Raw genomic sequence first — 18,068 nt, forward strand, 5'->3', positions numbered from 1 at the left:
TGGATTTAGATACGATTTTCTGGGAACAATACTTCACAGAACTGCTATATACTTACATCAGGAGGCACATAATATCAAGTGATCACTTTTCATGATGTTAGTGATATATTGTTTTTAAAGTTTTCTTGGTGCCTATCTTATATGCAACTTACTGGAGGACATCTCACTGTAGCCCCAAATACATGGGAGCACATGACATGTATGTGTGGAGCAATTAGAGGATAACGCAGCCTACTATGTAATCATGGTTAAATTCTGTGGTGCTGATTCTGCCTGCCCTAGGATTTTCACAAAGAGTCAGGCAGAGCTGGACTCAGACTGGAAACACGTGATAGATGGTATGCCCATGGAGTAGTGGGCCAGGAGAAGGATGCCTATGGTCCATCACACCCTTGGTCCTGCTACCTGGTTTGAACATAGCCTGGGAGCTTTGAAGAGTCTTCAGAAGAAGAATGGTACTCAGCAAAGCAAATTCTGCCTCCTTGTTTTAGTTTGTATTTCCCCAGATAGACTCTGGCTATTCCAGTGAGGGCAGAAAGAACAGATTCTTTTTAGTTCAAATTTCCTGTGAATTTTCTATGAATTTTTAAGATTTAATAGCCTTTTCATAGGAGTTGCTTATTTTCCTGGATCACCTTTCCAACCCCAGGCAGCTAGTTTTCCTTTAGTCAGATTTAAATCCAGCTTCATCCATCTTGAACAGTGGCAGTGAAGAATGAATTTTCCTTCCAGCACCTCTAATTCACAGATGAGGCAAAGAGAAAGGGAGAGGAGAGATATTGTTGGGAGTACTGAGAGCCTGAGGAAAGAGAAAAAGGATGGATGTAACTGGGTGGGGAAGATGACAGAGAAAGACCTAGCCAAGCTTACAAAAGCAAACACTCTGACTGGTTGGAGTGGAGGGACCTGGCTACCGTGTTTACTCAGCTGTATCCCTGTACATCCGTTTGCTTCCCATGCACAAAAAGAAACAAAGTGTTGTTATTACCCTCTTTTCTTTTCCTGCAGGCTTTTTCCTGGAGTACCCTTTCGTTTCCTGTGCTTTCACTATGCAGATTACTTAAATCACGTATCCTTGCTTTATCTTCTAGACCAGATGCATTTTTGTCTCTCCACTGGATATTCCCACATCAATGCCCCATTCATATTTTGGAGCAGATTTGTTTTTCCTCACCTACCTCTGCTATAGGGTTGGGAAAGCAAAATACCTACCTCTTAAGCCACCATAGAGGCTAGGTGACTGTGTGACATAGTTCTGGCCAATGAGACATAGCAGAGTTCTGCTATAGAATTTTGGGAAAGATTTTGCTTTATTGATGAAGAACAGTTGTATTTGCTACCCCCATTCTTCTTTCTTTCTAGAATTATGACCTGAGGCCTAGGCCTTTGACAACCATATTGTAATCCCAGAAAGAAGAACCAGGAGAAACACAGACTCTAGTTCTGACTTTGTTCAGGTACTAATTTTAGATTAATCATCACCTACCTTCAAATTTTTGATTTTGTGAGGAAACAAAATCCTATCTATTATTGCTGTCAAAAGTATGCCTAACGTAACAAGTTTGTATTCAGCTTGTCTAAAACTGGCTTCATCTTCCTTGGTCATCCTCTCCATTAGTTTCTCCTCCTTACTCCTACTTTATGAACACTAATCTAATTCTCAGAACTTTGACCTTTCCTATGTCCTTTTTTACTACTATCCAGTCACCAGTTCTCTTGGCCTTTATATTCTACCGCCTTATTTCAGGGCCTTACTATCTGGATCTGGATCCTCTCATTGTTTCCCTCTTCCAGTTTGGAACATGTGATATATTCAGATCAGCTTCGTTTTAGGGTCAGCCAGACGTATTCAAATTCTGTCACTTTCATCCCTTAGCCATGTAATCTTGGTAAATTAATCTTGGTTATTAATCTTTTTGAACCTTAGTTTCCAAATCATCAAATGAGACTACAAAGGCCAAGTATATGGCTGTGTTGACGTTTGTGGGCTAATGCAAGTAAAGCTGCATGATCCTCTCTAAGTAGAGAGCATAGTGTGGGGGTTAAGAGTTTGGGAACCAGACTGTATTGGTTCACATCCTAGTTTTGATTTTATTAGTGGTATAACTTTGTGCAAGTTATTCAATCTAGTTGTTGTTTTGTAGATTCCTCAGGATTTTCTTTTTTTTTTAATTTTTAAAATTAACATATGTTTTATTTTTTATTAACATATGTTTTATTAACATATGATGCATTATTTGCAGGGTACAAGTCTGTGATGTAATGCGATTGCTGGGTCATAGGTTTCCTCAGGATTTTCTATGTAGACCGTCTTGTTGTCTGTGAATACTGGCATTTTTACTTATTTTTTCTGATCTTTACATCTTTTATTATTTACTTTTCTTGCCTTATTACATTGGTTAGGATTTCCAGGGCAAAGTGGATTAGAGGGGTGAGAATGAACTTCCTTAAATCAGAAAATACTTCTTTTTCTTCTATTTGTTCTTTCCTTTATTTTATTTTATTTTTAGATTTTATTTACATATTTATTTGACAGAGAGAGAAAGAACAAACAGACAGAGTGGCAGGCAGCGGGAGAGGGAGAAGCATGCTCCCCACTGAGCAGAGAGGCTCCCCTCTGAGCAGAGAAGCTCCCCATTTAGCAGAGAGCCTGACATGGGGCTTGATCTCAGGATGCTGGGATCATGACCAGAGCCAAAGCATACACTTAACCAACTGAGTCACCCAGGAGCCCCCAGTTGGTAAATCCTGCAACTCTTTTTTTTCCCTTAAGATTTTATTTATTTATTTGACACAGAGTGTTTCCTCTATTTTAAAAAGAGATTGGACAGTATTGATGTTATTTCTTTTTAAAATGTTTTATAGATATCATCTGGCCAGGAGTTTTCTTTTTGGGAAACGTTTTGATGACAAATTCAATCTCTTTAGTAGAGTGCTACTCAGATTTTCTGTTTCATCTTATATCGGTTTTGATAAGTTGTTTCAAGGAGTTTATCCAGTTTTTCTAAGTTATCTGACTTATTAGCATAGAGTTGTTCGTACTATTCCCTTATTATTCTTTCAATGTCCTTAGAATATGTTGTGATGTTCCCCTTCATGTCTCATATTATTAATTTGTGTCTGCTCTTTTTTTTTTAAATCAGTCTTGCTAGGAGCTTTCCAGTTTTCTTAATCTTTTAAAAAACCCAACTTTTAGTTTATTTTTTCTGTAGTTTGAGAAATTTATTGATTTACATTTCTTCCCCCTCCCCCCGACCATTCTTATTCTACTTTTAGATTTAACGTGATCTTTTTCTGGCTTCTTAAAGATGGAATTTTAAAAATTAATTAAAAATTTTCTTTCCTAATATAAGCATTAAAGCTACGGTGTTTCAAGGTCAGCACAAAGAAGGAAGCACAGTTATTTCATTACTTAGCATTTACCAATGGAAACTATTTCTTCCAGAGAAGAACAATTAATCAAGAAGAATTAATCAAACAGTGGGAAATTGTTTGATTAATTGACTCCTTTAACCTCATGAAAAAGATACTGTGCAATGTGATGAATAGTATCCTCCACAATATCCCAACAGTAAATTCAGCAAGGAGTTTTGTAGGGCTCTCAGTTTATCATGATAGCATAATACCAAAGAGACCTTAAAGGAGAGTATTTCTCCCATGGGGCCAATATAATAATATAGCTTTCTGATGGTCTGATTTAGTCCCAGGATAGTGAATCTCAGAATGCTGAAAAAATAAAATTAAAAAAAAAATCCCAAGATAGATTTTAAGATATTTTAGAAATGGCTGAATTACTTCACTTCCTGGAAACCCTCCATAAACACTTTTTTCACATCTGAGCTATTGATAATTAACTGAGCAGCAATGACTTGGAAGTAATATTTCCAATAGATACCTGAAATGCTGATATTTTGTGTTGTTGGTTAGATGAAGAGTAGTATGACTTTAAACTCAGCCAAACTAGATGGAAAATTACATCCTTATTGACAACCAAACAAGGATGTATGTCTTAATTGTGGTACAGTGCTTCCTTTTGAGGATGTGGGGACAAGAGTGTGTTCTCAAGGAGGAATGTTGGTACCACTCTTAATGCACAGACAAATGGTGGTCGACAACCCATGGGTTATGCCACAGAGCATGTTACCATGTTCTTTTATTGTTACCACAGAAAACAAGAAACACGGGTTAATCGCAGTGAAAAAAAATTTTTTGAAGGGTGGGGAAAGGCAAAGAGAGAGAGAGAGAATCTTAAGAATGCTCCATGCCCAGTGCAGAGCCTGATGCGGGGCTTGATCTTATGAACCTAAGATCATGACCTGAGCTGAAATCAAGAGTTGGATGCTTAATCGAGGCACTCCTGCAGTGAAACAATCTTAAAGTGAGTAGTATAATTTTCCAAAACCCTTTCATGGAATAAAATTGTAACATGTAAATATTAAACATATTAAATAGAATGAATTGCTCTGTAGGAATATTACCTATAAATTGGTTAAAAGTTCAGGAACCTCTCTTTAATCTAATTAACTGTTGGAAATGTTAAAAACAAATAGATGTTGATGGAAAGCAGATGTTACTTGGAACCTAATAATTTGATTCTTTTTTTTTTTTTAGGATTTTATTTATTTATATGAGAGAGAGAATGAGCATGAGGGGGCAGATGGAGAGGGAGAGGGATAAGCAGACTCCCCGCTGAGCAGGGAGCCTGATGTGGGGCTCAATCCCAGGACCCTATGATCACAACCTCAGCTGAAGGCAGATGCTTAACCCACTGAGCCACTCAGTGAATCAATATTTCAGAGAATCAATAATTTGATTCTTGATATTATATATGACATTTCAATTCTGTTTAAATTCAATATTTCAGAGAATCAATAATTTGATTCTTGATATTATATATGACATTTCAATTCTGTTTAAATTCCAAATGAAGGCATGAATGTCTTGCCTCCAGACATTTAGGTATTCAGACTCTGACAAACTTATTCTTCTAGTCATTGATTGGTTATATATTGGACATGTTATAGAAAAAGTTGTGTTCTTGAATCTTACACATTTTCTTTATCAACTCTTTAAACAAACTTGGAATATAAGAAAGTTATATCTTTAACATCCCTTGTCACTCCTTTTATCACTCCTCTACCCGTATCCTTCTCCTTGCCTCCTGCCCTCTTCCTCTTTCCTCAGCCCAAATGTGCTGTAGGGAAAAGATCTGACCTTAGTTTTCTACTTTCCGGCTGTCTGTTCATTCATTCATTCATTCATTCATTCAGAGTTTTTACGCTCTCCTTTCCAAGTTCATACATTCTTACCAGGGATAGATTAGTAATAAAAACTGACAAGGTCTGTGACCTCGTGAATTTAAATACTAGCTGGGTAGACATTAATTAATTCAGTCAGTCTTTAAAATTGAGTATCTATAATGTGCTGGTGCATGGTAGGGATGCAGTAGCTACTATGTGCTACTGTCCCAGGTGATAAGGAATCCAGTGACGAAGAAAACAGGAAAAAGTAGGTGCTAAAAAATGCTATGAGGCCAAAAGTAAGAGGATTTGGAGTGATGAAGTAAGAGGACAAACAAATCTGTATGACAATGTCAGATTGTAATAAGAGCAGCAAAGGAAAACAAAGCAGAGGCCAGGGGAAGAAACTCAGGCATGGTGCTGTTTTTAAAAAGGTGATGAGGGGTGCCTGGGTGGCTCAGTGGATTAAGGCCTCTGCCTTCTGTTCAGGTCATGATCCCAGGATCCTGGGGATCGAGCCAGGGTCCTGGGGATCGAGCCAGGGTCCTGGGGATCGAGCCCCGCATTGGGCTCTCTGCTCAGCGGGGAGCCTGCTTCCTCCCCCCCTCTCTCTGCATGCCTCTCTGCCTACGTGTGATCTCTGTCTGTCAAGCAAATAAATAAAATCTTAAAAAAAGAAAAAAAAAGGTGGTGAATTCTTTCTGCAAAAGCAACATCTCATCAGAGATCTTGAATGAACTGAGAGACCACTTAATATGAATTTAAATCAGTGTAATCCATGCTTTACTAAATAGGTAAATGAAGTATTTTAGTGCCTGTGATAAGGACACAAGCTGAATAAATATGATGCCAACCTTTTGTTTGGTAACAAGGCCTTATTTTGCAAAAGTGCCTTATATTATATAGTATATTAGTGTCTATGGTAATATTGCAATATATTATACAGAAGCAATATATGCTACAGATAAAAATAATTTCAAAAATTGGTTAAAGGGATAAATTATGAAATTTTGGTTTATTCTTAAATATTATTTATTTTTTATTTATTTTTTTAAAAGATTTTATTTATTTATTTGACAGACAGAGATTACAAGTAGGCAGAGAGGCAGGCAGAGAGAGAGAGAGAGAGGAAGCAGGCTCCCTGCTGAGCAGAGAGCCCGATGTGGGGCTCGATCCCAGGACCCTGGGATCATGACCTGAGCCGAAGGCAGAGGCTTTAACCCGCTGAGCCACCCAGGCGCCCCTTAAATATTATTATTTAAAGCTATATTTGAAATACTGTCCACTTCAGGTTTTTAACATTTTTAAAATTTAAAATATTTTTTATAGGGGCGCCTGGGTGGCTCAGTGGATTAAAGCCTTGGTCTTCGGCTCAGATCATGATCCCAGGATCCTGGGATCGAGCCCTGCATCAGGCTTTCTGCTCGGCAGTGAGCCTGCTTCCCTTCCTCTCTCTCTGCCTGCCTGTCTGCCTACTTGTATCTCTGCCTGTCAAATAAATAATAAATAAAATCTTTAAAAATATATATTTATTTTTTATAATAATTTTGAGGAAAAAGGAAGCTACTCCTAGAGAACTAATGAATGTAGTACAGATCAGGAAAAGTATGATTATTTAAATGAACTTGAAAGGATTTTGTGTATGTGCTTTTGACTGGCTGTCGACAGTTAACAAATAATGGTATCAATATCCCCATCCTACTGATGGAGTTTTGGGTTTCATAGTTAGCCAGTTACACAAATTCAGTGATGAATTTGTCTGATAACTCTGTGGGGTCAGTGTTCTCTAAAACAGACCTCTCAGATAAATATACTGGAGCAAGAAAATGGTTCTGGATACTTAGAAATCCCAACACTTTCTCATTTGGGGGATTTGTTCGATATCTTAACTTTTCTGTCATGATTCCATCCTCTGCTTTTTGATAGTGTTTTTAAATTGAATTCTTATCATATTTTCCTCATCAACTGATTAAATGACATGGTGATATGTTTGTAAGTTTTTTCATGTGAAAAATTGAAGACAATTCGAGAATAGTCTCTGGTGATGCAGCACTCATCGTAAATATTCCCTGGTGGTAGTTAAAGATCTGATTTGTAGAGTTAGAGCTGTCTAGTCACTAACCAGGCTTTAACATTTTATTTACTGAAAAGAATTCAAATACTTAAACCAGGAGTACCTGTTTAATTATTCAGATCATCAGAGCATAAAAGGGGAGCCCTCTATTGACACAAGAAGGTGCAATTATGAAAAATAGCAAGGAGATCATATAACAAGGCAGCTTCATCTGTAAGACAGACCTCTGAAGCATGGACAAACTTGGATGCCAACTGAATGAGAGTACACTTTTATTGTGCTGTAACGGTACATTATCAGCTTGTGAATGCACCTTATCTTTTCCTCAATTGAATTTTACATTATCTCTGTTGCTTTGTTCCTACCTTTTCAGTACTTCATTGGATATTTATCTTAACAGCTTTAGAGGTTCATTTTAGAACTCAGCATTCAATAGATATGGATATCAAAGTGAAACTCATTTAAAAAAAACCCTTTGTGTGTAGGTGACTAATACTCTCTGTCTCTGTCATTAGAAGTCCTAGCCTTGAATACCCACAGGTAAAATGAGCAACAACACTGCTCCTCTGAGGAGCTTATGGAAATCAAATGTGAACACTGCTGAAGTCTGATATTGTTTTGGATTATCTGAAAGAGAATCAAAGATAGTCAAATTGCAAACTGAAATAATTTTAAAATATGTACATTTTATTCATCACTTTTAGGGAAAGGGTGTAAATATTAGGGAGAAGGGAGAGTAAGTGGCAATAAAATAAGACAATAGGATGGAATGATTTTGAAAATTTTGGAAAGTATTTGAATAAGTAGGATAGCATTTGAACCTATTTCTTTTGAATCAGGACAAGCAACCCAATCATAAAGTTGATGTTGTGTGCTGAATTCTACTTATTTCTATAATTACATAGCAGGAATTTCATTGATGGGAGTTTTATCTCATGGCATTTATATTGAAGGAATTAAAAGAGATTTAAAACAATGAAAAATGAGCAAGGAAGGAAATTATAGGGGAAAAGGAAAACATTAAGAAAATAAATAAAAGCCCACTAATGTTTACATGCTGAAACAGCATGTGAGACAGCCCCATGGTTCCTTGGCGTTACATATGACATGCTTGCTACTTCCCTTACCCCCACCCTCCTCTTGGTTTGCGAGAGCTGTTGCTGGCTTGTGGCTGAGAGCTGACAGTTCACACATCCCCTGCTTCTTTCTGAGAGTGTTCCCAGTTGACATGTATTGACATGTATTTCTCCTTCCCAGAAGAAAATGACAGGGGCTTCTGAAAGGTAATGGACTATGATTTAAACTATATTTTAATTGAGACCAGACCAAAGGAATTTCTGCCTTATAGTTATTAATTTACTTCTATAAACCTTATCACTCGGAATTAAATGGTCATAAATTTTAGTGTGTTTTCCTGCAGTATTTTTATTCAAGTATTTTTTAAATTGTTTGAGCTCATACTTTTAAGACTTCATGCCTCTTAAAATTAACATTATAGGATGATCATTTTTCTAGGTTATTAAAATTCTTTATAAATATAATTTTTTGGCTGAAATGATGTAGATCATACAGCCTAAGTTTTTCCTTGTTGTCAGACCATTAAGACATTTAAACATTACTGTTGCTGTTATCAATAATGCTATAACCTTTTATATTAAGTTTTTCCTGTGTTTTGGATTATTTCCTTAGGTTAGAGATGCCCATAGAACTAAATTAGTTAATGTATGTGAGGAGATTTTAAGATTTTTTATACTTATTTTCAAATTGATAGCTGCTATCATTCATATTTTACAAATAATGAAACAGAGGTTTGGGTCAGAGTCACACAGAAGTTAAGTGCCAGGGACCAACTTGGGATGAAACCCCATTGCCTTTTGACTATAATGGTGTTCCAACTATGTTCCTCAGAATATTAGTAGGTAATGCAGGAAAAAAAGGTTCAAGATTAAAAAAAAAATGTAAATGTCTAGTTAAAATTAAGTAAGATCTTTTTAAAAAAATTTTTTTAAAGATTTTGTTTATTTATTTGTTTAGAGTGAGCAAGCAGGGGGAGGGGCAGAGACAGAAGGAGAGAGAATCTCAAGCAGACTCCATGATGAGTGTAGAGCCCCACGGGGGCTTGATTTCACAACCCCTGAGATCAGCCAAAATCAAGAGTCAGACACGTAACTGACTGAGCCACCCACGAACCCCAAGTAAGTTCTTTTTAAAAGTCCTCACAGCCCTGGACATCACTATAAAGATGATCTGTGACTGTAGAACACTAGAGAACTGTGTGCTCTAATCTCTCTTCCTTAACCCTCTGCTTTCTCACTGCACTCTGTCTTACTTCCTGAATCTCCTTACAGTGTCTTAAGTGCCCTGGGGTTGCCAAGATGACAGTCTCCTTTAACTCTTACTCTTAACACTGCTCTTCCTACTCTGAGTGAGCTTCCAGGGGCCATGTAAGGGGCCATCAACCCACTGGATTTGCCCAAGTAATTCCTAATGGGTTGTTTCTTGTCTACCTCTCTGTCTAGTCTTTTTGGATTGACATTTCTCCCCTCACCTCTGTCTTGTACCCCTCTTGAAGGATAATCTCTTAAATAGGACAAGTAGGACGGACACATGGGCCCATGCCTTGAGGTGGACACAGAATGCTAGGGCAGTACTTTATATTTCTCTTCTTCATCTTGCATCTCTTCCTTTAGGGTCTTACAGTCACAAACTCCCTAACAATTGATAAAGTAATTTGAGCTAATGTGTTAAAGAGTTTAACATTTAAAGGACACCAAGAGATGTCAAAGCTTTAACCTAAAGGAAAATGGGATGAAACTCACACAATGAGACTATTTGCCTGGTGGCTCTTTTTGAGTCATATCACCTAGATGTACGCTTTCTAATCTAGTCCTAATCCTAGCATATCTACCCAGGACATACCATTTCTCAAGTGTTTCGTCCCATTGAAGACTTACTGTACATGGTTTTTAAATTATAAGAACCTCAGGTTACTCAGAGTGCTGAAAACCTTATGAAATCTTAAAGTTGATGAGGCTGATCTGTTTTAGAATACAAGATTCATTTCTGAATATACAACAATAAGCAAACAGCTGAAAGCCAAACAGTATAGTTGTCTACAGTGAGTCTTTAGTTATCCAGGATCATAAATTTTATAAAAATTTATTTTTATTAATCCTTCAAACTTGGTGTAATTTAATAATTCTAGTAGAAATGGTCTTTAATGGTATTCACAAATGGTATTTAATACGATTGGTTTTCTAAAGTATACTGAAAATAATTTTTCTTTTACTTGGTGATTGAGGCTCAATGTACTGAACATAAATTGGTATCCTGTGTTATAATGCAATTTTGAAGTGTGTGGATGATCTGTTTCAGCATCAAATACTCCAGTGTTGCTCCCCCTCTTTTGCTACCCCTCCTTTAAAAATGTTTTAGCCTGCTTTTGTTTCCTTTACCTGACTCTTCCTTATTGCCCAGCAGTTGTCACTCTTTGCTTGCTGCCACCTAGCTGTCTCTCCTGTCTCCTTCCCTTGCACAAAGATGATATCCTGCTTCTAAGCCTTTGGACTTAAGAGTCCAGGTTACCAGGTTTCTTGGAGCTGTTTGTATAGTATGAATGTATCTATTTTGCCCCTGAGGATTTCTCTTCTGAGAAAAGTATATGAATTTCAGAATTTTGGTATTTTAAGATAGCCATTTTGGTTATACAAAGACTTTTAGGCTTATTTGCTATATGATCTCACAGCTGTGATCTTTTTCTTAATAACTGAGATTTCCAGATAAATATCTTTTTAATAGTTGAGACATTGCTTTATTCAACAAATATTTATTGAATGCTTAGGATTCTTTAGGTAAGCAAAATAGAAGATCCCACCTCTCCTAGATCTTACATTCTAACAGAGGAAACAGATAAAAAACAATAGACATAATAAATAAGTTACATGTTCTGTTTGAAAGTAATAGGTGTCATGGGAAAAAACACAATGAAAATAAGAAATCAGGAGTGCTAATTGGGGTGGTGAGGATTGTAATGTTAAATAGGTTGGTCAGAATAGGGTTCATTGGGAAAGTGTGATTTAAGCAAAGAGGCAAGGGATTTAACCAACCATATGTTTAGGATAAGAATATCCTGGCAGGGGCACCTGGGTGGCTCAGTGGGTTGAGCCTCTGCCTTCAGCTCAGGTCATGATCTCGGGGTCCTGGGATCGAGTCCCACATCGGGCCCTCTGCTCTGCAGGGAGCCTGCTTCCTCCTCTCTCTCTCTCTGCTTGCCTCTCTGCCCACTTGTGATCTCTTTCTGTCAAATAAATAAAATCTTAAAAAAAAAAATATCCTGGCAATGGGAATAGCCAGTGTAAAGACCCCAGGGTTATCATGTATGGATTGCTCAAGGAACAGTAAGGAGGCTTTTGTGGCTAGACTGTGGTGAACAAGGGAAAGATTAGGAGAGAAGTGAGCAGAGAATGAGGGCAGATCATATAGGAACAGCTATTACAAAAGCCTCAGCCTTTACTCTTAGTGAAATAGGGAGCCACTGGAAGGTTTTGAGCAGAGGAATAGTATAAGCTGACTTTCATTTTTTTTTTAAACTGACTTTCATTTTTACAAGATTACTATGATCACAATGTTGAGAAGAAACTGTTGGGAGGGAAGCAATGGTAGGAAAAGGGAGACTGTTAGGAAGCGATTGTGGCAATCCAGGAGAAAGGTGATGGTGGTTTGGATCAGAGTGACAACAGCGGAGATGCTGAGAAGAAGTAGAAGGCATTTGGGAAGTAGGACTACTAGGACATGAAATGAGTGTGGGAATCTGTCAGAAACAGGAGTCAAGGATACTTTGAAGGCATCCTTTTTGGTCTGGGGAATTGGTAGGATTGTAGAGCCATCTGTTATGATGGAGAGGGCTAGAGGTAGGACATATTCAAAGGGAATGAGAAGTTCAATTTTAGGCATGTTGAGTTTGAGATGCCTATTAGACATTCAACTGGTGATGTTGAGTAGGAAATTTGACATGTGACTCTGAAGTGTAGAGGAACAGTCTGAGTTGAAGATGTAAATTTGGGTATCATTAATACATAGATGACATTTAAAGCCTTGAGCTTGGGGAACACTAAGGAAGTGAGTTTTAGAGGAGGACCAAGGATTAAGCACTGCCATCTTCCAACAAGAATTCAGGGAGAGAGGAAATGACCAGCAAAAGAAACTGTGTGGGAGTAACCAATGAGGTAGGAGGAAAACAAGAAAATGTGGAATATTTACCCGCTGGCTCAGTTGATGGAGCATGTGACTCTTGTTCTCAGAGTCATGAGTTCAAAGTTCATGTTGGGCATGGAGCCTACTTAAAAAAAAAAAGAAAATGTGGAATATGTCTTGAAAGGATACTGAAGATGTTTTCAAATATTCAGATCTTCAAATGTCAGATATCATGTTGACAAACATGTGGAAGAAGAAAGACTACAGCCTGGGTTTGCATTTGAGGTTTTGTATCTTACAGATGACATAGCTAATAGGTCTACTTTTCTAGCCTGGTTGACAGTTGGGAGGGTTGCAGACTCTGTGCCAGGTCTTGGAATGTTTTTATGAGGAAGACAGCAGGACTGAAAACAAAAATAAAATACCTCTCACACAGGGTGCAGGGCAAATGGAAATCCTGTGGCCTAAACTAGAATGAGGTAATTTGCCTAAAATGTGGTTATATGGGAAAGTCCATGTAAGGAAAGATGAAACATCAATGTATAGAGGTGTAGAGGACAAGAGGTAGTATGACGTGAATACAGTTATGAAAACATAGGGTGTTATTTCTCCCTAACAGATGGAGAAAAGAACAGGGAGTCAACATCACTGTGATAAATACTGAACAGCAAGGAAGCAAACTATCACAGCTGAGGCATTCAGGCTGCTGTGAAACTCAGAAGTGATATTATCAATAAAGCCAGAGTTGGCAAGTATTTAACAAATAAACAACATATGGCTCATTGGTTGCCATGTCCCTGGAAACATCTCCTCTCAGGAGAAAAGTATGCCTCTGTAAATGAGTTTCTGGTTGGTGCACATTGCTTTTGACACATATGACAGTTGTGAAATTGTAATTACCCAGTTTACCTAACCAAAAATTCTGCTTAAAAGGCAACTGTACAGTTGTGGACAAAGGGACTCAATTCTTCCTATTTCTTCCATTAAATACAACTAAAAACCTTGGACGTTATATATAAAAGAAACAGAAAAAGACTCTGGAAGGTAGAGAGAAGGCATACTGGCTTGGGACTTCTCTATCTGAAGAAGACATTGTAGTGAGTTCCTTGAGTTTTCTTCTTGCCTTATATATTCCAGATTGGATACTGGGAATAGACAATAATCCAGAAATACCAATGGACACAAGCCCCCCACCTCCCAAAAAAAAAGCTTTCAGAAAAACCTGCCCTTTTGTGGTAAGCAAAGGAGCAGCCTAGCAAGACAGAAAAAAATTTAGATAATAACTGCTCTAAATAATTAAATAAATACTCTGCTTTAACCAGACACCACAGAAAACACTGCAGGCTCACTTGAACCTCCATCAGTGAAGACAGTGTGGAGCCTAAACTTTGACCCTTGCCTAAACTTACTGTAATGAAGCAGCCCTTCCCACCTGGAGTTTAAAGGAGCCATCATAAAAATGCTTTTGTAATCAATTATGAATAATAATATGAATTGAAAATATCAACTGAAACAAATGAAAAACAATGTATAAGCAAAAACAACTTAGCAAATAAATACAAAAAAATAAATAAGAACTGCATGGAAATTTTAGAACTGAGAAATGCAACAACTGAAATTAAAATTTCAGTGGATGGCTCAACACCAGAATGGATAAGACAAAAGGACAGAACCAGTGAACTTGAAGATACGCAATAAAAATTACCCAATTTGAACTATAGAGAGAAAATAGACGAAAGAAAGGAAAGAGACTCAGGGGCTTGTGGAACTGTAACAAATAATCTAACATTCATGTCCATTGGTGGCTTGGAAGATAAGGAGAGAGTGGTGCTGAAAAAAATACTAGAAGAAACAATGGCTGAAAATTCACCAAATCTGGCAAAAGAAATAAAACTACAGATTCAAGAAACTGAGTGAATCCCAAAGAAGATAAGCCCAAAGATATCCATGCGAAGGTAATCAAACTTCTGAAAATTAAAAACAAATAAAAAGTATTTCAGAACAGCAAGAGAGAAATGATACATTATTTAGGGGAAAAACAATTAGAATGACAGAAATTTTTCATCTGAAATCATAGAGCTCTGAATGAAATGGAACAACATTTTTTCAGTGTTTAAAGAAAAAGTACTGTCAACCCAGAATTCTATACCCAGTGAAAATAGCCTTCAGGAATGAAGGGGAAACCAAGACATTCTCAGAAAAAGAAAACTAAGAGGATTTGTCATTAACAGATCTACCCTAAAAGAATGACTAAAGGAAACTGAGAAAGGAAGGAATCTTGGACTATCAGGAAGGAAGAAGGAACAATGAAAAGAGTAAAAATATGGGACACAAGAAAGAAAGGAAAAAAAGGAGATTGAATTAAAGCTGCATAAATGTTCATAAAACAAATGAACCTGGAGATCAGTGGATATTATGATGATAACTCTTCATATAAGTGCCTTCCTGTTTGCACTCTTTATAAAACACATTGTTTTCTTTTAATACATCAGAACCCCATCTTCTAAAGAAGACACCCTAAAATGTTCTTGCACCACCTACTTGGGGTACAAGAATAATGTTAAGTGATGAATGTGTGTGAAGCCTCTTCTGTTTACTGTCATATCCAGCAATTCTCCCTCTTTAGCAATCCAGCCACCCCTCATGTAAGTTTCCCAACTCAGGTATTGACTACCCTTACCTCGGCTCTGCTGTTTCTTTTGTCAGACTCTGACAAGGGGCACACTTTCATCACTGAGAACTCTTTATGGAGTCTCAAAAGTGGTTAAAAATATGTTCTTTGGTCAAGGGGTGTCTCTTCCATTCAGCCCTTATTCTCACATACCCTCTTCAGCTAGTAATTATTAATGATCTGGGATTTTTAGAATCTCCAGAGGCTGAATTTGTCCATATAGTGAGACCTTCTGTCTGGGGCTGGGGCTCCACCTATCCCCCATCAGAGACAGATGACATAAGAAGAGATGGCCAACAATGGACTCTCCCAGCTGGTAGATGATAATTCAATTTCCCCCTGGCTTTAGGCTTCCCATATCTCTACTTTGCATTTGGACCACGCAACTGTCTAACTCAAGATCATGGGTAGGAATCACATGATGTAAATTAGGGAGTGGACATCATTGCATGTGAATGTGTCCACTGTCTTAGTTGATGTGCGGATAGAGAAGGGAGGAGTGAACCAATGACAAAACATTGGCTCTTGACCTGGGAAATTCTGCCATTACTATAAGATACACAGTGAGGTAACAACATGCCTGTGGGACCATGGAGGCCAGTGTGCTGTTTTGAGAGTCAAGCGGTAAATTCAGCCTTGTCTTCTAGTTATTGAAGAAGAGAAGGCTTTAACTTAATATTTTTTTTCTTGAGCCAAGATCTCCAAGATGAGAACCTAGCATGAGCCTGTGAATGGCAAAATGAACCTTGTTCTAACTGGAGGAGACAGTTAGTTGGAGAGATCCTGGAAGAAGATCAAGGCCTCAAATCCCAAAACCTCACTTTGCCCTTATGCCTTCCTTACTAGTGTATATCCTCTTCTGCAACTCCTTGCACTGTACTAGCCATTTTCCTTCTCTTTTACTCACACAGAACAAGGGAATAATTTTTTAAAGTATCCTTTATAAAACCTTTATGCAATGCATATTAATTCATTAACCTTACATTAAGCAATACATTATGTGTGACTCTGATGCTGAGGTTCATTTCTAGGAAAGGACAGAGAATATATGGAAGTTACCTGGAACACAGAGACTGAACGAGTAGTGAGAGGAGTGTTTAATATAATGTTCCTATTGCTATGAAGGACTAGATCAGACTATGAGAACATACACAGGGTGGTCATGAGTCTGAGAGATCAGATCAGATTTCCTCAGAGTAGGGGGCTTGAAAGCAGTAAACTCCATTTATTCAGGAATACATAAAATATGAATTGATTACTTTGACTCAGTGATATATAGATTAGGAAAATTGGCCTGCAAATTTCTATGTCTAGATAATATAGGTAGATTGTTTGAAGGAATTTGTTATAAAGAATTTTTTTAAAAAGTTGACTTTTCTTGTTTTATCTAATGAAAATATTGTCTAGTTCATCCTTTTTTTAAACTTTTGTATGTTGATATATATTATAAAGTTTGGAATGTATACATATTCATATTTTTGGATTTTTTAAATTAACATATAATGTATTATTTGCTGCAGGGGTACAGGTCTGTGAATCATCAGGCTTACACATTTCACAGCACTCCCCATAGCATATACCCTCCCCAATGTCCATAACCCAGCCACCCTATCCCTACCCCCGATACCCCAGCAACCCTCAGTTTGTTTCATGAGATTAAGAGTCTCTTATGCTTTGTCTCCCTCCCTATCTCATCTTGTTTCATTTTTTACCTCCCTACCCCCCATGACCCCTCACCCTGCCTCTCAAATTCCTCATATCAGAGAGATATAATTATTTGTTCCATTTCTTTGAAAAAAAATTGATAGTATTTTGATAAGGATTGCATTAAATGTGTAGATTGCTTTAGGTAGCATAGACATTTTCACAATATTTTTTCTTCCAATCCATGAGCATGGAGTGTTTTTCCATTTCTTTGTGTCTTCCTCCATTTCTTTCATGAGTACTTTACAGTTTTCTGAGTACAGATTCTTTGCCTCTTTGGTTAGGTTTATTCCTAGGTATTTTATGGTTTTGGTGCAATTGTAAATGAAATCGACTCCTTAATTTCTCTTTCTTCTGTCTTGCTGTTGACATGTAGAAATGCAACTGATTTCTGTGCATTGATTTTATATCCTGACACTTTACCGAATTCCTGTATGAGTTCTAGTAGTTTTGGAGTGGAGTCTTTTGGGTTTTCCACATAAAGTATCATAACATCTGCAAAGAGTGAGAGTTTGACTTCTTTTCTGATTTGGGTGCCTCTTATTTCTTTTTGTTGTCTGATTGTTGAGGCTAGGACTTCTAGTACTATGTTGAATAGCAGTGGTGAATAGTGGACATCCCTGCCGAGTTCCTGACCTTAGGGGAAAAGCTCTCTGCTTTTCCCCCATTGAGAATGATATTCGCTGTCAGTTTTTCATAGATGGTTTTGATGATACTGAGGTATGTACCCTCTATGCCTACACTCTGAAGAGTTTTGATCAAGAAAGGATGCTGTACTTTGTCAAACGCTTTGTCAGTATCTACTTAGAGTATCATATGGTTCTTGTTCTTTCATTAGTGTATTGTATCACATTGATTGATTTGCAGATGTTGAACCAACCTTGCAACCCAGGAATAAATCCCACTTGGTCGTGGTGAATAATCCTTTTAATGTACTGTTGGAGCCTATTGGCTGGTATTTTGGTGAGAATTTTCACATCCGAGTTCATTAAGGATATTGGTCTATAATTCTCCTTTTTGATGGGGTCTTTGTCTGGTTTTGGGATCAAGGTAAACCAGTCTCATAGAATGAGTTTGGAGGTTTTCCTTCCATTTCTATTTTTTGGAACATCTTCAGGAGACTAAGTATTAATTCTTCTTTAAATGTTTGGTAGACCTATGACCCAGCAATTGCACTACTGGGTAT

The 18,068-nt window shown here is 37.5% G+C and overlaps 1 protein-coding gene across 3 annotated transcripts in view; it reads left to right on the forward strand.

Annotated features, from left to right (window-relative positions):
• RAPGEF4 (Rap guanine nucleotide exchange factor 4) overlaps positions 1 to 18,068 on the forward strand; it is a 291,866-nt gene that overhangs the window by 6,251 nt on the left and 267,547 nt on the right. The gene's annotated exons all lie outside the window — the stretch shown is intronic.

Source organism: Lutra lutra, chromosome 3 (assembly GCF_902655055.1).
Source record: "Lutra lutra chromosome 3, mLutLut1.2, whole genome shotgun sequence".
Taxonomy (NCBI): Eukaryota; Metazoa; Chordata; class Mammalia; order Carnivora; family Mustelidae; genus Lutra; species Lutra lutra.